The 21,922-nt window shown below is 42.3% G+C and overlaps 1 protein-coding gene across 8 annotated transcripts in view; it reads left to right on the top strand.

Moving 5' to 3' along the window:
• Sipa1l1 (signal induced proliferation associated 1 like 1) overlaps positions 1 to 21,922 on the top strand; it is a 272,998-nt gene that overhangs the window by 54,760 nt on the left and 196,316 nt on the right. Inside the window, exon 1 of one of the 8 annotated variants that reach the window (XM_051196268.1) lies at positions 3,126 to 3,144. The exons of 6 other annotated variants lie outside the window; for them this stretch is intronic. The gene's annotated coding sequence lies outside the window, so the exon portion shown is untranslated. Of the gene's footprint in view, positions 1 to 3,125; positions 3,145 to 21,686; positions 21,776 to 21,922 lie in introns of those variants that run through there. One more of the 8 variants, XM_051196269.1, reaches the window with a different exon arrangement.

Genomic DNA, 21,922 nt, shown 5'->3' on the forward strand with positions numbered 1-21,922 from the left:
TTACTCAATGTGGCCACAGTAGGAAGGAACAGAGAAAGACATCTAGTGGTCCGTACACTGTGCCCAAGTCTGTTTCCAGCAGACTTCATGAAGATTAGGCTTAAGCAGGATACAGGTTTTTCATAAGTAAGCAGTCTAGTCAAGGTGTGGACCTGCTTTTAATGAAAGGTGGCCCTCCAGCTTCTGCAAGGTGGTCTGAAGGGTTGTCAGGCTGTGTGAGTCAGGATCCCGCTCTGCCTGGCACCAGGGCCCAACCCTCTCTTTCTCCCAGGATCAGAGTCTTGGGGACCATTGTCTCAGTAGCCTGATAGCCTAGGGTACTGGGATCTCTCTGTGCTTAGAGAGGTATCTTGGCTCTTGCAGGATGGTTCTATTGACAGTTAAAACAATCCAGGCTTTTTCCTGCTTGCTTCAGCTGTTTAGGTTTTCTGTTCTATACTTCTGTTTCTGTCCCATGATAAATATGTTAAAAATCTTCTTCAGGTTTCTTACATTTTGCTGTGATTCTGCTTCAGCCTTGTTTTGAGTAAGAATTGTGCTATGGGATGCATGCTGTACAGTTTGAAGTACTCAGTATATGAGTAAGGAGGAGGTAGCTGGATCGATTTCTCCTCTTTACCTTCCCCTTCCTTACTGGGCGCTTCCACTGGTCTTGGAGTTGTTTTCCATTTTAATTTAAAAGATGCACCCATAATGTCAGAGAATTGTCAAAAGAAATCACACACAAACTACCAACCTCGTAATATATTACCTATGTTTATAATTGTAGCCTGGAATATTTTTGAACAGTTGTTTACTTAATGTACCAAACTCTTGTTTCTTTTTACAGTCTTCAAAATGCATTTAATAGTTCTGGTTTTCCCTACCATAGTATGAGTATGTTAATTTTGTTTTTTTCCCCCCCTCTATTGTAAATAAGATGCTCTGTATTCCTTTGTGTATATTGCATTTTATTTTTCTTAAATTTTTCTTTGTAAGAATATTGCAAAACGAATGTAGTTGCATGGCTTCTATGAATACATATTTGGCACTAGTTATATTGTAAATGGAGTAAATTCTCAACGGTTGGAATTTGAAATGTTTTGGAAACTTTTGTTACTGATTACCTAGAGACTACAGAATCCTATTTTAAATAAACCTTAAGATGGGGATATTTAGAAAATTTTTAGGGGCTGGAGAGATGTCTCAGGAGTTAAGAGCATTGAATTTGAATCCCAGCAACCACATGGCAGCTCACAACTACCTACAGTGGATTCTGATACCCTCTTCTGGAGTAAGGTTGTACATGCAGATGGAGAACTCATACATAAAATAAAGAAATAAAATCTTAAGATATAATAAAAATGAAAGTTTTAAAGGAATCCCTTTGTAAAGGTGTGGGGATGATGTAAAGGTGATCATTAAATGATGCATGTCAGGATTATAATGTATGGGGACACACACAAACTCTCTCTCTCTCACCCCTACCTATATTGTGCTACAAAATAAATCTACACAGTAATGTTGTATAAATCTAGAGATGTAAAGGTTACTAGCGTGCTCTGCACAGACTATCAGGGAGGTGTGTGGGAGCCTTCATGGGGAGTTAGCTTATTTTGTGTGGTTCCCTGGAAAAGATAGAGATAGTTGATTTTAAGATTAGCATAAAGAAGTTTTTACTAGGTAAATTAAATCTTTTGTTAAGTAACTCATTAGACGTGCTCCTCAGATTTAGCATAGACTTGCTCTAATATTTCAGCAAGCATTATAAACTTTTAAATTAGTTGTGAAAGGAGGATGCTGTAGTTAAAAAAAACAAAAAACAAAAAACCCCCCAAAAACCAACCAAACAAACAACCAATAAACAAACAAACAAACAAACCCCAAAAACCAAATCAGCCTAACCCAGAGCGAAAGACATTTTCTCTGTGTTCCAAACGCTGCAGTAAGTAGAGATCTTAACAATTCAGATAACTCAGTGGTTTGGGGTTATTTAGGTCTCTTTGGTTTAGTTACTTTGTACTTAACCTTGATCTCAGACAGGTGCTGAGACAAAGACCTTGAGAATTTTCTTATCTGCTGCTTTGTTAGGAGAAAAATTGCCCAGGGAGTTAGTTCTTCTGGAGTGACTGGGTCCAGGAGCAGCCAAGGATATCTGAGACCTCACCTCTGTAAACCTTTGTTCAGGGCTTATGGCTTCCAAAGCCCGCTGGGTAATTGGAGCACTGCTTTCAAAGTGGCTTTCTATTTCTGACCTTCCTTGAGTTTCAGGAGAGAAATGGAGGAATAATTATCTCTAAGTGTCTTTAAAGCACTTTAGAACATTCTTGGGCTGCATTTATCTGGCCATCCCTAGCCTCATATTTAATAGCGGTAGAATCTAAGAAAGTTTTAGATCTCTGAAATTTCTAGCCATTTGAAAAGATCATTTTTTGGTTATCTTATTATAATATATTCATATATATACATATACATATATAACATATATATAAAACATATATATATATATAAAACATATATATATATATATATATATATATATATATATATAAAACACACACACACACACACACACATATATATCACATTTGAAAAACTCTTTTTTGAAAAAGCGTTTTTGGAACCTCAGGAAGTCCGGATGTTAAAGCAGGGTGGCTAGCCTGCAGCTCTGATACTGAGGCGGGGGAGAAAAAGGAGAGCAAGCTGCCCCCACGTCTGCGGATTTCACCACCAGGGTTCCATACAGCCAGTTTGAGAATCTGAGATAGATGGCATCTGTTCTGAAATATACACGTCTTTGCCTCATTCTCCAGATAGCACCAACTGCCTAAATTGCATTTGTGTTGTGGTAGGCATTGTTAGCACACTAAAGATGCTTTAAAGCATAGATTTTATGCAGATGTCATGCCATATTATTTATTATTTTTATTTTCTGTTCCTTTTTTATTTTTTATTTTATTTTTTTTTTTTTTGTGACAGGGTTTTACTCAGCTATGTAGCCCAGATTGGTACTGAACTATTGGCAAGCTTCCTGCCTTAGACTCCTGAGTCCTGGGGTTACAGACACGAGCCAGCACATCTGGGTTTCATTCCATCTTTTTATATAAGGGACTTGAGCATGTGGTGTTTGGAATCTGGAGGGCCCTGGAACCAGCCTTTCTAAAGGTACTGGGGATGTCTGTGCCTGTTACCAGCATCCTTTGACTCTCACCTTGATCTTGGAAATTGTCATAGACATTTTTCTGTTGCTGTGATGAGACACCATGACCAAGACAACTTATGGGGGAAAATGTTTATTAGGACTTGGAGTTTCAGAGGGTTAGAGTCCATTGCTGTCCCGGTGGCTGGGGAGCATGGCAGCAGGCAGGTATGGCTCTGGAGCAGTAGTTTAGAGCTCTCACCTTGAGAACGCAATGATAAGGCAGAGAGAGGCTAACTGAACTGAGAATGGCTTTTGAAACCTCAAAGCCCACCCCTGGTGACACCGCTAATCCTTCCGCGTGCCATTCTCATTTGAACTATCAGATCATATTAAGGCTCATTATTTTTTCTCTCAAGTCCTTTTCTACTATTGAAGTGTATGTCCTGCCTGTCCTCTGGTATTCTGAACACTCCTCCTAGTCTTTAAACATGGCTAGGACAGCTTTAGCAGACTTCCTTCTAGTTAGAGCTGAGGAACCTTGTCCTTTGGACTGAGCTCCTTCGTTTAGTAACTGGAGCTGCTTAGCACCAGTATCTGAAGATGCTGGCCTGGTCTGTCTGCTAGGTCTAGGCAGGGCAGTGTTTCTCAACCTGTTGGTCTTGACCCTTTCATATTTACATTACAGTTCATAACAGCAGCAAAATTACAGTTATGAAGTAGCAATGAAAATAACTTTATGGTTGGGGTCACCACAACATGAAGAACCGTATCAAAGGGTCACAGCATTAGGAAGGTTGACAACCACTGAGGTAGAGCTTGCTTTTGGGATGTGTCTCCTCACTGAGATCTCCTCAGACAGCAGAAGGGGAAGGCTGATTAAACAGTTTCTGGGAACCTCACTCTTGGCCTCCAGGTATAGTCCTCCTTCCTGATTGTGGCTTTTCCAGAAGGCCTGACACAGGCTACAAAACCTTGTGTGGCATACGTACTTTTATGTACACATTAAGAAATCAACCCATAATACTGCTATTATTAAAATTACTTGTGAGCAGTATTGTTCTGGAATATCAACATTGACTTGAATGAGCTCATCTTTTCCTCCCCCCCCCCCCACAGGGTTTCTCTGTATTGTTTTGGGGCCTGTCCTCTGCCTCCCGAGTGCTGGGATTAAAGGCGTGTGCCACCAATGCCCAGCTTTTCTTCCTTTTAAAGGCATCTTTTTATGCTCTTTCTGAGTACTCAGCCAGAAGCAGCGTGCGTATGGTGCTCACTGACTAAATTCTGTGCTGTACACAAGAAAACCTTACAGGTTTCCCAAGCTGTCTTTTGCTTTGCATTTTTCCTTCCTTATGTGGACAGTCAGGGTCTTGTAGGTAAATGAATTATTGTTTAAGGTCTCTACTTTCAGTCACCTGCTTCAAGTGAGGAGTGGTAACAGAAATTGAAAATCTCTCTCTTTTTTTCTTTCCCTGAAAACCCAATTAGAAAGGACAGTGTTGCTCACGTTTTCGCTGGAGTATGTTCACTAGCTTTGTCTTCCCTGGAGTGTTTAGAATAGAAAAGACGTGCAGAGGCTATGCTGGTATGCACAGGAGAGTGAAGACATGTTTTTGGGCTGAAGAATGGCTTTCAGTTTGGTACCCAGAACACACATTAAGAAAATAGGTGTGGTGGCACACACTTGTAATCCCAATGCTGGGGAGGTGAAGACAGGCTGATTTATGGGGCTTGCTGCCCAGTTGGGGAGAGACCCTGTCTCAGAAACACAAGGTGATGGCTCCTGAGGACAGGAGTAACACTGGAAGTTGGTTTCTAGCTTCAGCGACACACGCACATTCTTCTAGACACTTCTTGGTGTTAGGTGTGACGGTGGCAGGAGACCAGTCTGAAATGATGGTGCCTTGCTGGACCCACAGTACAGACAGCAGTACCCAGAGCTGATCCAGCAGCGGGAAACCTCCTCCACAGCTGCAGCCTGGGGACTTGGCGTCTGCCCTTTCTTGTCCCCCCTGAGCACTGTCCTTGTCATTGGGACAGATAGGGATGAATGTTTACGTCCAGCAGATTCCCCCTAAGCTGAGAGTCAGTCTGCTACACAAACAAGACTTTGAATATTCTAAACATTTTGCTCTACCTTGCGAAGACTTGGTAATGTTCCCTCAGTAAGCTGCTCCTTTCACAGTGGCACCGAAGGCACAAGACAGATGCAACCTGGGATGAACAAGACAAGGTTTTGTTACTTAAGTGCTGATGATAATCTGAATTATTAAGTGTAGAGACTTTATTTTTGGGTGTGAATGATTTGCGTTGAGTGTGACATTCCTTGAGTTCAGAATGGCTTCTTTACACTTATCTATTGTTTCAACTGGTTTTGTCCCCCCTTCTGGAAAATGGTGTGCACATCTTTTCCAGCCTGCAGATGAGACCTGTAACATTTACTAATGCTGCTGTTGCTCTCTCTCTCTGTCAGGACCAGCTAGTTTACACTAAATTCTTTTCTTGCCTTTATGCTCTGTGCTTCCCATGTGCAGTAAACACTTGGCTCATAAACTTCCTCTGTTCACAGAAGTATCCGACTACAGGAATGTGAATTAAATTGCCTTTGGAACACTGCCCAGTATAAAATATTTGGCACCTTTTTTTTTTTTTTTTTTTTTTTGAGCAGAGGTTGATATTAAGATGATTATATTTTAGGGTCCCCACCCCATCAGTGTTTTCCTTGTGTCACTGAGGCCATCCTTTAACTTATGATCTTGTTTTCTTGGTCTGGGCTTCCCTGTTCTGATTATCTAGTAAATGATGGGCATGGTATGGTGCCTCATGTCTGTAATCCTAGCACCCAGGAAACTGAACCAAGATTCCTACAGTTATGGGATACAGAGTGAATCCCTGCGTCAAAACAACAAAAGAGATAGAGATAAAGATAGAGAGGTAGATGATAGGTACATAGATACAGGATGAAATACTGCTTCAAAATGAGAGATAGAGATGAAGTTAGGTAGACAGACAGACAGACAGACAGATAGATAGATACAGAGTGAACCCCTGCTTCAAAACAATAAAAGAAACAGAGATAAAGCTAGCTAAGTAGCTGGGCATTGGGGCAGACACCTTTAATCTCAGCACTCAGGAGGCAGAGGCATGTGGATCTCTGTGAGTTCGAGGCCAGCCTGGTCTACAGAGTAAGTTCCAGGGCAGGTTCCAAAGCAATACAGAGAAATCCTGTATCTCAAAAAAAAAAAAAAAAAAAACCACACACACACATATAAGTGTTGTGTGTGTGTATATAATATGTGTGTGCTAATAAGAACAGACTTGAAACGTTTGAAGTTCAGGAATCAAAAAATAGAACAGAGAGCTTATGTCTTGTGGCTGTAGGTAGACTAGGTGAGAGAGGGAATAGTGCAGGGCTTAAACTCAGTACTTAGCTCCTTCTGCCTCTGCCTGTCTAAAAACATTGGTGTGCAAAAGCATTGGCTTCTGGGAAGCAGAGAGAAGCTTAGCGTAAACTTGGCTTTACCAGTTCTTTCTGCTAATATTTGTCAAAGGGCCCTGGAAACCCTTAGTAATAGGGAAATTGTATTTTAAAATATGACTTTCATTTTCTTTCTTTCTTTTCTTTTCTTTTCTTTTTTTTTTTTTTTTTTTTTTTTTTTGAGACATGCTCTGTGGCCTTGGCTTGCCTGGTATTTGCTTTGTAGCACTCAGTGCCCTAGAAATTGCTACAGTCCAGCCCTTTCCTCTTGTATCCTGGGATTATAGGCTTAAGTTACTATGCCTGGAAAAATCTGTTTTTAAATGTGTCAATCTTTAAACACATTTTTATATAAAAAGGAAAGTTGTGTCTTTGGCCTCTCATAATAGGAGGTGCCTCCTGAACCCGTGTTGTCCATAATAGCTTTCTAAAGAAAAAGGGGTTTAGGTAAGCCTTCAGAGGTGTAGGTAATGGTGGCTGCTGAGGAGCAGTAGATGATGTTTTAGGAGGAACCCTCTCTCTCTCCGTCTCTCTGTCTCTCTCCCCCTCTCTCTCTCCGTCCTCCCTCCCTCTCTCCCTCCACCTTCCTCCTCTTCCCTCCCTCTCTCCCTCCCTCCCTCCCTCCCTTCCTCCCTCCCTTTCTTCAAGAGCTGTCACTACAATTAACATTGGACCTTTTTTGTTAAATTGTTTGTTTTCATTTCTTAGTTAGTTGGTTTGAGAAACTAACTAGGTTAATATTTATCTAAAGTTTCCACAGGCTCGGTGAATGTGCTATTGCAGGCCCTTGCCTTCTGGAGAATTACTCCATAAAGTACCTCTGGACTCTGACAGATAATTACCTGCACTGCAGAACTTGGCTTGAGGCTCAGGCCAACTTGGGCCACTGGTGTGTCTGTGTTGGGTGTGCTCTTAGTGGGTAGAGGAGAATTGGACCACAGCTTCAGATCAGTGGTGTTGGTATGATGGTATGATTGGAACATTCCTGTGTGAGTTCCTCTTAATTTTTTTTGTTCATTGACAAGAATATTTGTGTAGGGGTGGCATGATTGATAATGAATTACATCAGCAAAGGCTCATGGGTGTTGTGTTATTTCTTGCATTTTCAAAACTGTCAGAAGAATTTTATGTAGTGTTCTCTTATTAGATATAGTTTGTACATGTTTTCACCCATTCTGCGCGCTGCCTCTTTACTCTGTTGGTACTCTCTCATGTCAAAGTTGAGTTTTTATGGTCCCTCCTATACTGTCTATACCCTGGTGTCTTGTCAGAGTCATTGTAAATCCCGTGCTATGAAGGGTTGACCTTTCTTATAGTTTGGGGTTTTTGTGTATGAGTCTTTGGCATATTTTAAATTAAGTTTTTTATATGTGGAAGTTCCCATTTCATTGTCTTGCATGCAAATATTCACTCCCTCTCCCACCCCAGTATATATTGAATAAGACAAGCACAGAATGATCTTGGCAACCTTGGTGAGTTATTTGACCATGTCTCTGAGGGGTAGTTTCTGGGCTCTGTGTTCTGTCCTGTTGGTTTTAAGTCTGTCTGTATACCAATTTGATTGTTGTAGCTTTCTAATAGTTGGATACTAGCAGGTATGGTGCCTCCATCTCAATTTTTTATTCACATCTTTTTCTAGATCACTTTGGCTATTTGGGATTTTAGGCTTAAAAACTTTTTTTGTAGAACATGCAATGGAATTTAGATAAGGGTTGAGTTATATTTGTAGATCGCTTTAGGTAGTGTGACATGTTAACAGTGTCATATCTAATCTGCGGACATGGGGAATGTTTCTCTTACTTATGCCTTTTTTCAGCGTTTGTCACAGTTTTTACTTCCTTGGTTGAGCCAGTCGCTAAGTATTTTTCTTCTGACCTCCGTGTGAGTAGAATTGCATTTGCAGTGTCCTTTGGAATGCTCACTGTATTACAGAGCATCGGTTGTGCACCCCGCCAACTATCTGAATTCATGTTTTGGTTCAGTTTCATTTTTTGTGGACTCTTGGACTTTACATATACTGCTTACAGACAGAGGAGGCTTCAGTTTTCCTTTCCCAACTTGAATGTCTGCTTCTTTTTCTTGCTGAGTGGTCTGGTTAGACCTGATTCCGTACTGAATAGGGAAGTGGCCATCCTCACCTTGTTCCTGGTCTTTGAGGAAATGCTCAGTCATCACTGATGCTCACTGTGGATTTTCATGATTCTTAGGTTGGGTGGTTTTTTTCTGTTGCCAGTTTGTTCCTGTTTTTGTAATAAGGGAGTATTGGGTTTTGTCCGTTGCTTTTTCCCTCTACATCAGTTGAGCTAGTCACGGGGGCATGCTTTATTGGTTCTTGTTGACGTGCTGTATTGCAGGTTGATTTGCATGTAGCACATACTGTACATTCCAGGAATAATTTCCATGTGGTCTCCTGTGTATAATCCCTTTAGTATACTGCTCAATTCAGTTTGCTACTGTTTTGCTAAGGATGCTTGTTATCCGTGCCCGTTAGGTGTACTGCCTGTAGTTGTCTTACAGGAGTTTGCTTGGAGCTGGTATCTGGAGGATGTGACCCTTTTAGGGTGTGTTCCCTTTTCTTCAGGCTCTGGATGTTTGAAGATTGACATTCTTGGTATTCTTTTAAATGTTCACTAGGAAAATTATTAAGTTCAAAGCTTTTCGTGGTCAAGAGATTTTTTTTGTTATTTGTCTCCCCCTTTACTACTTACAGGATCAAGTTTATGTTTTTCATGATGTAATTTTGGTACATTTTTGTGGTCCTAGAAATTTGTCTGTTTAATGTCAGTTATTTTACTTGCCAGCTCTCTTACAGTCCCTTTAGTTCTGTAGAATCAGTGATCAAATGTTACTACTCTTGTTTCTGATTAGGTGATTGTTAATCTTCCTCTTTTTGACTTAATACATCTGACTAAACACTGGGGAGTTTGGTGACCCACACCCACAAGAATAAACTTTTGGCTTCCCTTTTTCTTTTTGTTTTCTTTTTCTTTATGTTTTCCCTTCTCTTTGTCCTGTTTATTTCTGCTTCCATCTTTATTCTTTCTCTCACTAGCTTCTGTTTAGTTTCTTGTCTTTCTGCCTCTAATTTATAGTTAGTTTGGTGATTTGGAACTTCCTTTAAGTGGAAACATTGGCTGCTGTGCGTTTCTCCCAAGCCCTGCCTTTGCCGTAATACCACATGTTTCAGAATGTTGTATTTTGTTCTCTTGGTTCAGTTGGCTGTTTACTAATGTATTGTTCAGTCCCTATGATTTTGTGGCTTTTATTTCTGTAACCGACTTCTAATTTCTTTGTGTAGTGGTTGGGGAAGAGTTTTGCGCGATGCTTACTGTTTACAGTTTTGTGACCTAGATCATGGTCTGGCTGTGGTTTATTCTGGACAGTGTTGGAGAAGAGTGTTCATTCTTTGCTAGCTAGTGTTCTGTTTACAGTGTGTGTGTGTGTGGGGGGGGTAAGCTGGCTACTTAGGCCTCCTTTCTTATATTCAGTCCAGCTGTATCCAGTATTGAAAGTAGAGTATTAAGGTCTAATACTAACTGTAGAACTATTCCCTGTTTTCAGGATGTTATAATACATTTTGGTGACCTGCCTGCCTTTGGATGCACAAAGCTGGCTGTGCTGGCCCACGGTCAGTATATAGTGTCTCTTTACTATGCACACTTCACTAAGCCTGCTCCATCTGGGATTAGGACAGCCACCCTGCTTTCTTTTGGTGACTGAGCATGGAGTGCCCCTTTCAGTCTGTTCTGTCTTTGGAGCTGAAGTGGGTCTCTTACAAAGGGCGTCTCTGTAGATGATGGCTCAGTTTTAAAAGACCCATTGTGCTGTCTTCTGTCTTTGAGTGGAGAGAGATTTGAATCCATTTCCCTTTAGAGTCATTATCCTTGAGGAGGAACTTCTGTTGTGTTGGGCTTTCTCTGTCTCTTCTAGCTGCTTTTGCTCCTTGCATTACTGTCTTCTGTGTTTGACCTTTTTTTTTTTTTTTTTGGTAGCTGAATCCTTTAAATTCCTTCTTTCTTATTTCTCCTTGTATGTTCGATAGCTATGCTTTTTGTGGTTCCTATGGAAATCACCACTAGCATCCTGAAGTGACAACATCCTAATTTGAACGTATGCCCACTTAAGTGCAGTGCCATCAATCCTCCTGCTGCTCCAGGGTCTCTTCACCCCCTTGAGAGCCATTGTCAGGGCATCGCCTCCTTTGTACACCCACACCCAAACTCCCAGTGAACTAATACAAATCGAGTACACTAGCCCCTGAAGTCATGTATGAAACACATGTGCAGGCGTAACACACAGCTTTTAGACTAATACGATTTTAAAAAACATTGGCCTGAAATCAGCTAAAACAAAAAACTATGGTGACAAATGGTGGTGGAAGTGTTAGCCGGGTGGTCTAATGCCCTTCCCGCTCACCTTGCAGGGCTCTTGCTCCCCGCCTCTCTTTTCCTTGTTTTTAAGGGTGGCTTTAATGGTAACACATCTTTTCAGCCTTTTGTGTATCAGGGACCCTCTTCGTTTCCCTGTGGGACCCATCTGTGGAACCTCTGGGAAGTTCCATGCAGTCTTGCTGTGAGGCTGGCTTGTGTGTGTGGTAGAGCTATTTCTCCCCTGTTGCTCTCAGCAGACTCTCTTTGGAAAGTGCTGACAGCGTGCCTCAGCATGCTTTACTTCATCTGAGAATATTGAACTTTGTGTGTGTCTGTCTCATCAAATTTGGAGACATTTCAGCTATTATTAGTTCAAACATTGTCCCGACTGGTTCTCTCTCTTTTTTTCTGTAGCTTCCACAATGTGCTTGTTAATTCTCTTGATGGTGTCCATCTTGGTTTGAGTCTGAAATGCATGCTTCTTACAGACTCATATGTTAAGGGCTTGGTCTGCAGCGCTGTTCTGAAGGCTGGAAAGCTCTTAGGAGGCAGGCCAGGCCTTGGAAGGTGGTGGGCATTTCTAGTTCTGGCCTGTGTATGCTCTGCTTTCTTTTCTGGCCGCCTCATGAATATCCTCCTCCACCACCACCACCACCACCACCACCACCACATGCTCACCTTGTGAACAGCTCCTATCTCAAGGTCCTACCATTACTAGAGCCCTGCCACCATGTCTTTCTGCCACAATGGACTGCTGCTTCTCAAGCCAGGAGCCAGCACAGACCTGCCCTTCCTCATGTTACTTCTGGGTATCTTGCACAATGAGGCAAGAGTAGTTGATGCAAAGGCCTGCAGGTTGTGTAGTCTCTGCTCTCTCTCTCTCTCTCTCTCTCTCTCTCTCTCTCTCTCTCTCCCTCCCTCCCTTCCCCTCCCTCCCTCCTTCCTTCCCTCCCTTCCTCCCTCTTCCTTAGTCTTTTTTTTTTTTTTTATCCTTTCTGTTCTCAGACTTGCTAATTACCATTTTTCTGTCTTCTCATATACTGATTCTCGAACCTGGTAAAAACTTTGAATGGCTCAAGGTGCACAAGTCTGTGCATAAGTGTGTGAAGTGGTGGCGCACACCTTTAATCCCAGCACTCTGGAGGCAGAGGTAGGCTGATCTCTGTGAGTTCGAGGCCAGCCTGGTCTACAGAGTTAGTTCCAGGACAGGTTCCAAAGCTACAGAGAAACCCTGTCTCAAAAAACCAAAACCCAAACTAAAAACTTTATTCATGTTTTGTGGTAATTTTTGATGTACCTGCGCCCTAGGTTTTCCTGGGTTGTTAAGATCACTGCTGTTTTAGGATGTCTGTCTTGACATCTGCCATAAGCACTTTTCATGTAGCCTTTGTTGGATGTGGGTGTGTTCTTGTGTCTATTAAGATATTTTTCTGTTGAAAACTACACTTCTGAGTCTAATAATGTGGTAACTCTGGAAAGTCAGGTTCTCACCCATCCTCGTCCTCAGGGTTTGCTGTCTTCATTACTATGGCAGGCAGTCTGTGTGTCAGGGCAGTGAGGTGGAGATGGAGGCCTCCTTAGATCTTTCTTTTCCTTGGGTGTTGGACCACTTTCTGATTTTCCCTGCATTTGAGTTAGTCTTTTCCCCTTAGCCTTATAGTTCTGGTTCCAAATTCAGTAACTTGGAAGTGTTATGAAAACATTCTGTCTCTGAGCTCCAATTCTTCAATTGTCTAGTTCTTTAACATCTGTCTGTCCTGTGGGGGAATGAGTATGTATGCTGGCCTTTCAGATCCGTTCAGTTACTTTAGCTATAAGAAGAAAAACTTGTAATTGTGGTGAGAGGCACCACAGCAGAGGCCTGTGATGGGCGCACATCCCGATACAGGCACCACTGACAACCTCGCCATCCTAAGGAATCCCTTTAGACCTCGATGCAGGCCAAACCAAGATTGGTGAGTTTGAAGCCGGAAAGTATTTCAGAACTGGCCAGTTCAGTGAAGTCGAGTCAGAGATTATTAAAGCTATTTTACTATAGGTTTAAGCATGGCGTTTACAGAAAGAGAGGCTTTTAGAAGGAAGTCACACATAGCATGTGCTCCTTAGGGGAGGGAAAGGAGAGTAAGACCTAACCAAGCTTGGCTGTTGGCTTCTCCAAGGGAGAGAAGGCCATTAACTGTCTCAGCATTAGCCCAGAATTCCCTTTGATTCTCAGGTTACATCTCAAAAGGTTTCTAAGAGCATGTTTTTCCCTTTTCCTCTCTCTTGATAAAAGAGGTATTTGGGTGGTTGGGGAGATGCCTGGGATGGAATTATAATCTGATAAGGTAAAGCCAGAAGCTGCTGGGGTTGCCTGAAGGGTTAAGGGATGTCCTGTTGCAGTAAAGGGGTTTCTGGTGAGGAAGACAGATGGCTCTAAGCTGTTGGGTAATTGTTCTGGAATTCTCACTTTTCTGTTGGTAGTAGTTTAGGTTGGATCTCAGAATGAGAGACCCTTTCTTCATGTCCCCCAGATAGTCCTCTCAATCTTTCTGTCTCTGTGACTTTTAGCCCAGCTAGGGACAAGTGCCTGGGCAGCCTGGGGCTGAGGTTATGAGAAGGTGCCATGATGGTACGATGTGATGCTGACCAAAACGAATCACAGTGTATTGTGACTAGAGCTCCAGTTTCACTGTACAGATCCTGCCAGTGCGGTTGTCACCTGGGTGGGAACAGACCCTTGGTGCTTCCTACTCCTTGTCTTCCAGAACTATCTCCTGGATTTGATTTTGTTAGCTGTAGGTGCATTATCTTTATTTTCACTGTTTTTAAAATCTTGAATTAATTAGTCCTGCAAGGTTCCCAGAAGATACTAAAGAAGTTTAAATAAAGGCAATAAATGTGTCTGGTGTAAACTCTGGCTTATACCCCACATTGCTTTCCAGCTCTTCTACGTGATCTTTAGACACCCACATGTTGACGTGGCCTTTTAATTTTCATCTATAATTAAAAGCATTGGGTTTCTAAACTTTAAAAGCATAACATAACTGAGATTATATTTCATATCTGTAGTTTTTTCAGCAACAATTGGAAATCTGCTCATGTTGATATAAATCTGGTTCAACCAAGACTTGGCTTTGTATTACTTTTCACACTAATTCCATTGCATTATATTTTGCCAGTAGATGCGAATGCACGAGGGACTAGAGAGCGTTGCAAAGGCATGCTCATTATTGTTACAGTTGACAGTAAAAGGAACCCTCACTTACAATATGTACTTGGGAGCCTGTGGCTGTTTTTTGTAGTGTTCTGAGGTTTGGAAGGCTCTTCCAGGGCAGACTGCTCTGTCCTTTGGGCTGAGGAATGTGTTGCTACCCAGCATAGAACCTGCCAACCTGCCTCATTATTCATGCCACAGGCAGGGGCACACAGGATTAAATGAGATTTCCTGCAGGGACAGGAAGGGGCAGACACCCCTTAAGATTCCCTTAAAAGACTCCTGGTCTCAGAGTGAAGGATGGCATGAAACCTTTCTTTTGAATGGTTGTCTGTTATGACCAGAAAGACTTCTTTATTCCTTTTGATCACTTAAGATAAACAGGGGGCTGGAGAGATGGCTCAGAGGTTAAGAGCACTGGCTGCTCTTCCAGAGGTCCTGAGTTCAATTCCCAGCAACCACATAGTGGTTCACAACCATCTGTAATTAGATCTGGTGCCTGCTTCTGGCCTGTAGAGAGAACTCTGTATATGTAAAAAATAAATAAATACTACTACTACTAATCTACTACTTCTCCTCCTTCTTCTTTCTCCTCCTCTTCCCCTTCCTTGTAAAATGTTTAGGAGAACAAAACCTTTAGAACAAAGCTATTTTTGCTAGCTGCCCAGTGTTGTTTGTGTGTATTAGAAGAGAAAGTTTGAACTAAGCGATTATTGTATTTGCATTCTGCTTTTAGCACATGATTCTTACTTAGACATCCCTGTCTGCTTCTCATGAGTCACTTATAAGCCAGTAGCTAACCCCAAGGATTACATTAAATAAGTTAGTAGCAAACTATTCTCTGTGAGTCCCATGTCTTTGCTGTCACTTGCGTCTATTCTTTTTGTCATGCTTTGTGATGTGACAAAGTAAACCTACCAGGTGGCAGTGGGCATGCAAGGAAGCCCGCACTGCTTGTGACTGTGGGGAATGTTTAACAGTTGAATTTAGGGTTCACTGGGTGTGGGGTTTGAATGGTAGATGGCCCCACAGGCTCTGGCATTTGAATACTCTGTCCTCAGTTAGTGGCAGCGTTCGGGGAGGCTTTGGAGATGTGGCCTTGATGGAGGAAGTATGTCACTCCAGTCACCATGGCCTTCAGAGTAATGATCCATGGGAAGCAAGAAGGCAGTTTGGTTCAGCATGACTCAGGAGCCAGTGTTAATTCAGATTTTGAGAGTCTTACTTCAAGTAGTTTATTTTAGCATAATATTTAAGCACAGTCAATTTGGTCAAAAGTTTCTGTCTCTGTCCCATATACTCAATGAAGGTTAAGATACGGCTACATTGAAACTCTTTGTAAAGTACATGTGACATTTTCCGTAAAGGCAGGATGTATAGATTGACATGTGACACCTTCCTTAAAGATAGCTTCTGTAATTAGTAAGCTCATAATAAGGGTCTGGAGGAGGGTTCAGTGGTCTCAGTGCAAAGGTAACCAGGCAATTAATCATGACCTCTCCCAGCCTTCTGGGTGGAAAACAGGTTATACATCTTTTCCTCTGAAGTTAGCCCTGTGTGTTTAACATTCTTGGTTCTCCTGGTGCTTATTGGTGAGCACAAGGAACTCTGTGCTTCCACAACTGGGGGCGAGCGTTGAGAGTTTAAGGACTCCTGCATTGCTTTCTCTGTTTCCTGTTTGTGGTCCAAGATGTTCACCCTCAGTGCTCAGCTTCCAGCTGTCATTGCCCCGCCTTCCTGCTACCAAGCTTCCCTGTGATGATGGTGGACTGTTACCCCCTGGAACTGTCAGCCCCAAATAAGCCCTTCTGAAGTTGCCTGGGTCATGGTGTTTTATCACAGCAACAGACAAATAACTAAGCACAAACATCTTAATTGGCAGCTTAAACGTTTGACTTGAATGTCATCATGTTGCCCAGCGTCTACTTGGCTTTCTTTTGTTGAACACAGGCAGCTTTCTCTCTGTGTGCAGAGCTGAGCTGGTCATAGCCCTTTTCTGGAAGCATTTGGAATCTAAAAGATGAGACAGGCATAACCGCAGTGAGATGAGGGTCTGAAAATTGTGTACCACGTACATTTTTGGGTTTCTCATTAGTGGTATTTAGAGGGTATGAGCCACAGATATGTAGCGAAGCAGAACCGTATAGATGTACCTGGCATTTTAGTAGTTTTTCTGGTAACATTCTTTTTTCCAGGATTTACTCAGCTACCACATGACATATTTATGTATGAAATTGTAGCTCTTGTGTAAATGGAAGGTCAGCGCACTGCTTCTGTGCTAGCTTAAGGCTTTCCTGCTCATTCATTGTCTCAGTGACAGGCTTTAGGCATTAACAGCTACAGCAGCTGCTAGGATTTGGATGAGTTTTGAGTGTCCCGCCCCAACAGGTGATGTGCTAGAAGCTTGGCTCCCATTGTGCCATACTGAGGTGCTGAAGCATGTAAGAGGTGGGGTATAGTGAGGTAACCATGTCACCACAGCATCACCCTCAGACGGGATTAGAGCGTGTCTTCTGTGGGAGCCCATTCTCGGGAGCACCAGTAATTGCGTGGGTGAAGTTGGTCCCTGAATCTCACTTGATTTTTCTCTTTAATATGTCCCCACCATGGTGCCCTTGCACTGGCTGCTATGTTGTGAAGTGGCCAGAAGGACCAGTTCTACCTAGTCTAGAACTTCCAGTGTCGAAACTTCATTCTTTGTATGTTACCCACTCTCAGGCATTTTGTTACAGCAATTGAAAATACACAGTGACTAACCTTGACTTGCAAGTGCACAATTTATCTAGAGGGATTTCGGTTTAAAGACTATTATTGTTAGAGCCTGTTTCAAGTACTAACACTTCCCCCAAGTAAATTGCACAAATGTATTTTCTCAGCAGCATATCCCACTTTCTTCCTTCTTGCCAGTAGTACGCTATTTAGCTTGCATTTCACTCTGTGTGGGATGAAGTTTCAGTGTGTTATCCAGGCACGCTTTACGTCCCACCTCAGCTTCCCGAAAAGTCTAAGGAGTTTGCACTCTTACCTGTTTTACTTTACATACGTTACTTTTATTCGTTAAAACATACTCAGACAGTCTTGAACATGGGATGTAGCTGGGGATGACTCAGACAATACATTCCTAACCTTCCTGCTTAGAATTATAGCTACACTCTGCCATGTGGCCTAGCTTGGCTTAGTTTTGTGGTCTTTGCTAATTTTGCAGGTTTAAAGCAGTCTCTCGCCGCTGTTCCCTTTGTTTCTCAGGCAGCACATGGACATACTTTGACATGCTTGACAGTGACTTCCCAATGTGTGGATTGACTCTTGTCCCCTCTCTCTTCATCTGTGCAGTTGGCTCCTGAACAAAAAGCAGTCAGTGCTTTGAGTGGACACCGTGTCTTTTCCCCGGGCTTGTATTTAGCCACTTATGCTAACTTTTGCCATATGTACACTTTTCAAGTTCATTATTTACTTCCTTGTTATTAGGTTTTTATGTCCTATGATAAGAAATGTGGGCTCTCCAAGATTATGAAAAATGCCTCTTGCTTTCTTTGAAGACAGGTGGTTTCTGTTGATGTGTAAGCATTCTTGTTACTACTGTGTTTTGTTTGGCTGAGTGGCTGTCCCTTTGTTCTTTCCCCTGGCTTTCTGGCTATGCCATTACTATTGTTGAGATGTTTATCTTTCTACACTGATTTTATTATACATGTCACATTTTCTCTTACATGAATTCCCTCAAGTGTTCTAGAATTTTTGGTGTATCCATTGATTTGATGGCCTATTCAGGAACCTATATTTTTTTAATATAGGTTCTGCACACTTTCAGTCTGTCATATGTTAAGGCTAGACCCCTTATTAACCTTCCTTTCCATAATTAGTCTTTTTCCCACACAGGAGCTATAGACTTAACTTTTGAGTATTCTGTAAGAATACACCATTAGTTTTACTGAAATTGTAGAAAATTTACATGAGAATTTAGATTTCTTTTAGTAGCTTTGATCTCCTGGACAACTGTTTCTTACACACCTGGCATTTCATCTTTCTGTTTTCTAGGTTTAGTTTAGGAAGATTTACTGATCTCATAGAGGTAGTTACTCTGAAATGGACTTCCTGTCATGGCGAGCCTTCCTGTCTTCTCATATTCCCTTCTAGTTCCCTGGTTTTTGGTAATGTGAAATCATCTTTTAGGGTCCTTTATGATCCTGTACTGGGCAATTAGCCATGTGTGCTTTAGGCAAAAGTTGGACATTGTTCACTGCAGTGCTCAGTGGAGAATCACTTGGGAACATGGTGATTGTAATGTGAAGTATGCAGGGTCACAGATTGGAACTCTGGTTTTCCCGCTCTAAGTCTGCTATTGCCTTGTGCAGCCCCGTGGGCAGTGACAAGTGCCACCATTGTGTCGCCTCCCATTGTACTCATTATCTCCTTGCTTGTTAGCTTTTGCATTCTGTAATGAGATATGAAGCTTTGCTGAATTGGTTTATAGTCCGTGCTTGCATCTTTTAGTTTGATTTTTATCTTTTTCAAGTGGGAGAAGAGAAAAAAAAAATCTCTGTTTCAAAATGGTAGTTGTTTAGATAAATACTGAATTCATTAGTCATTCTTTTTCCTCTCAACCTTCCTTTATTCTTTTGTTTATCTCTGTGGTGCTGAAGATGGAATCTGGAATCTTGCATAGGAGGTAAGTTGGGGTCTGGCATAGAAGGTAAGTGCTAAATCACTGAACATACGTCCCCAGCCCCAGAGTGCTCAGAGAATCACTCACAGGAATCACTCACAGGTCCCCTGGTTCTGATAATCCTGCTGCTCTTACTGAAAATCACCATAATGAGGCATGCTCCTGATTGAGTGTTCTCGGGGTAGTACTGAGGACAGAAGTGCTTCTGGTCCCCTGCAGTCCTTCTCACCCTGTTCTGGAGTCCTGTTCTTCCCAAGATTCCCAGCTGCTGGCTGCTTCAGCGAGTTCGCACTTCACCGCCGTTCTCGGGTTGGTACTCTAGGTTGCCACGGTCTTAGGCTCCCTCACTGAGCACATCAACTCATCGTGTGCCCAAGGAAACATGATTGCTTTGGTACCACACAGACTTGATCTAAAACCTTACTGGAAAACAGAATCTCATTTTATGTGAATGAGTCCCCTTTTTGTCTCAGTGTCTGGCTGAAGGACAGAGCAGTCTGGTAGTGTGGCAATTGTGAGGCAGGGAGATGCTGTTGAACCTTGAAAGCACCTAGGATGTCGCTGGGATTACTGCCCCGCTTCCCAGCCTTTCTCTTATGTGCTTCTGCTGCAGCTCATGTACCTCCCTCTTGGACAAGTTGGAAAGCCGTGGGCTGGTTGCTATGGGAATTGATGGGTGCTGCTGGCAGAGGGAGAAGGGAAGTTCTTGGAGCTGACCCAAAAATCTTCAGGGAGCAGGTTTTATTTTTCTTCCGCCTCTGGCTTCCCCGCCTGCTGTTCTTGGATTTGATTGGGGGCAGCCTTTCCTGGAGTCCTTGGAGTCTTGAGCGTTGGGTGGTCCTCACCAGAAGACTTCCAGGAGGAAGGGTTCAGAGGGTCGGTGTGCTCTGATTGTGTTAGCAGTTGCCTTCTGAAGCTTTGCTGAAGTCACACAGCCTGTCTCTCTACGCTGTTCAGGAATATGCTGCAGACAGGTGAGGGAATAACCAGAGGTTAATTCCAGGGTCATGGCCTTTCTCCCTTTACCACCACCCACACAAAGACAGGTAGTGTATTCCTTTTTCATTCTGGATTTCTGAAATGTCAAGGTGGAAAATGGGTACTCACATTGGGCAATAATGAAATTAAAATATATTTTATAGGGAGCTGGGTATGGTGGTGTGTACCTTTAATCCCAATACTAGGAAGGTAGAGGGCAGTTGGATTTCTGAGTTCCAGGCCAGTCTGGTCTATAGAGCAAGTTCTAAGACAACCAGGGCTACAAGTGAAATCCTGTCTCAAAAAACAAAACAAAACAAAAACAAAAAAACCAAGTCAGCTTTTACTCATTTCATTAATCTGATGAGTAAACTATGTTATTTTTAATGACAAACCATGAGAAATGAATGTGAAGCACTGGTTTCAGGAGGGAACATGAATGACTCCTGTGCCTTACAGAGCTTGTTGGGAGCCCTCTCTCTACATTTCCAGTTCCAGTTCATTCTCATTTTTGTGTCTTATCACTAATGAAAATGGTTTTTAGGTAAAATCTTTTTTTGACCTGATGTTGCATTCCTGGCTCAGATGTAAGCATCTGTCTAGTGCTGTTCAAACCATAACTGTGGGCTTAGAGGTGACAGTCACTTAGCAGAGGGACCACACGATTCTGAGTTACCTTGTGGTTTGTATACTTCCCATTCTCTGGGAAGGGATCTGAGGAAGGGTTATAAAGAAAGGGCAATTGCATACAGGTCTTGTCTCCTTAGGGCAGTGGGTCTCGACCTTCCTAATGTTGCTTACATTCTTCTTGTGGTGACCCTAACCAAAAATTATTTTCAGTGCTACTTCATAACTAATTTTGCAACTGTTATGAATTGTAATGTAAATATTTTTGGAGATAAAGAGTTTCCAAAGGGGTTGTGACCCACAGGTTGAGAAATGCTACCTTAGAGCCTCTGTTCTTATAGTGAGATCATGAAAGAAAATTAAAGGGAGATGTGTGGTTAATGGTGAGAGATGAATTAATGAAGTAGTCCCCAGGGCCACCCCAGACGCCAGGTAGAGGAACTCTACCATGGTGGAGGTAACAGTCTGTCCACTCATAGGCACTCACAGATTAGCCATTGCTATCTTAAGGGAACTTTCTAGAACAAACAGCATTTGAAGAAGTGCTATCCTTTGTTTTTTAGCCTCAGAACTCTAGCTTCTCTGGCTTTTATTTATCAGGCAGTCTTGCAGAATGTCTGCCTGGGCTATGCAGGTGACCTCAAAGGAGAAGCTAACCATAGAGAGAAGGTCATTCATTGATCCCTTGTGTCAGAGACTTGTGTCAGAGAGGAGAGCAGTGTGTCAGGAGGGAGGCCTGTGGTTTGGGAGTCAGCCCTGAATAGCATGCATTAACTGCTTCTTCAAGGTAAAAACACACCCTCACCTTAAAGGGAATAAGACAGTTTATTCTGGAGCCAAATATGAGTGGCTGTGGCCCAGAGACATAGATTTAAGTTACCCCCAAACACTGTGTTCTGATGTGGCAGGAGTTTCATGTAGTTTTTGTCATAACAGAACAAAGAGAGCTATACGCCAAGGCCTTTTCATTTATGTGGGTGGAAATAGCAGGCAGGCCTGTCTCAGATTCTATCTGATGACATTCTTAGGAAGCTAGGGGTCTGTTGTTACATTCCAGAAGGCTTTACCTAATAGTCACAAGAATGTTAGGTCAAACCCTGGGGGGTAGACAAGATGACTGTTCAGTGGACTAAGAGCCCAAGATAATTTTGACTCTATCTCTACACAGTCATTTAATGATTTGGTAGTGTATGGAACAGAGATGTGGCTTTTTTGTTACTTTCTGGGAATTTGTTTACCCTTCTGTTTGTTCTTTTGCTGTGAAATAGATGCAGCTCTTCACAGGTGAATGAGGAGAAAGCTGAGGTTCCTGATGTGTCTACTCCGCCCAGCTCACCCAAGCAAGGTCAGGCTTTTTTTAACCTTGAGATTTGAGCTCACGAATTAAATGATGCCCAGAGCCCCAGGTCTTATATGGTTAATTCTATTGCCTTATGTTGTTCAGGCCTAATTATTATGGTAGAATAGAAATGTATATGATGTTTGTTTTTAA

Source organism: Phodopus roborovskii, unplaced genomic scaffold (genome assembly GCF_943737965.1).
Source record: "Phodopus roborovskii unplaced genomic scaffold, PHOROB, whole genome shotgun sequence".
NCBI lineage: Eukaryota > Metazoa > Chordata > Mammalia > Rodentia > Cricetidae > Phodopus > Phodopus roborovskii.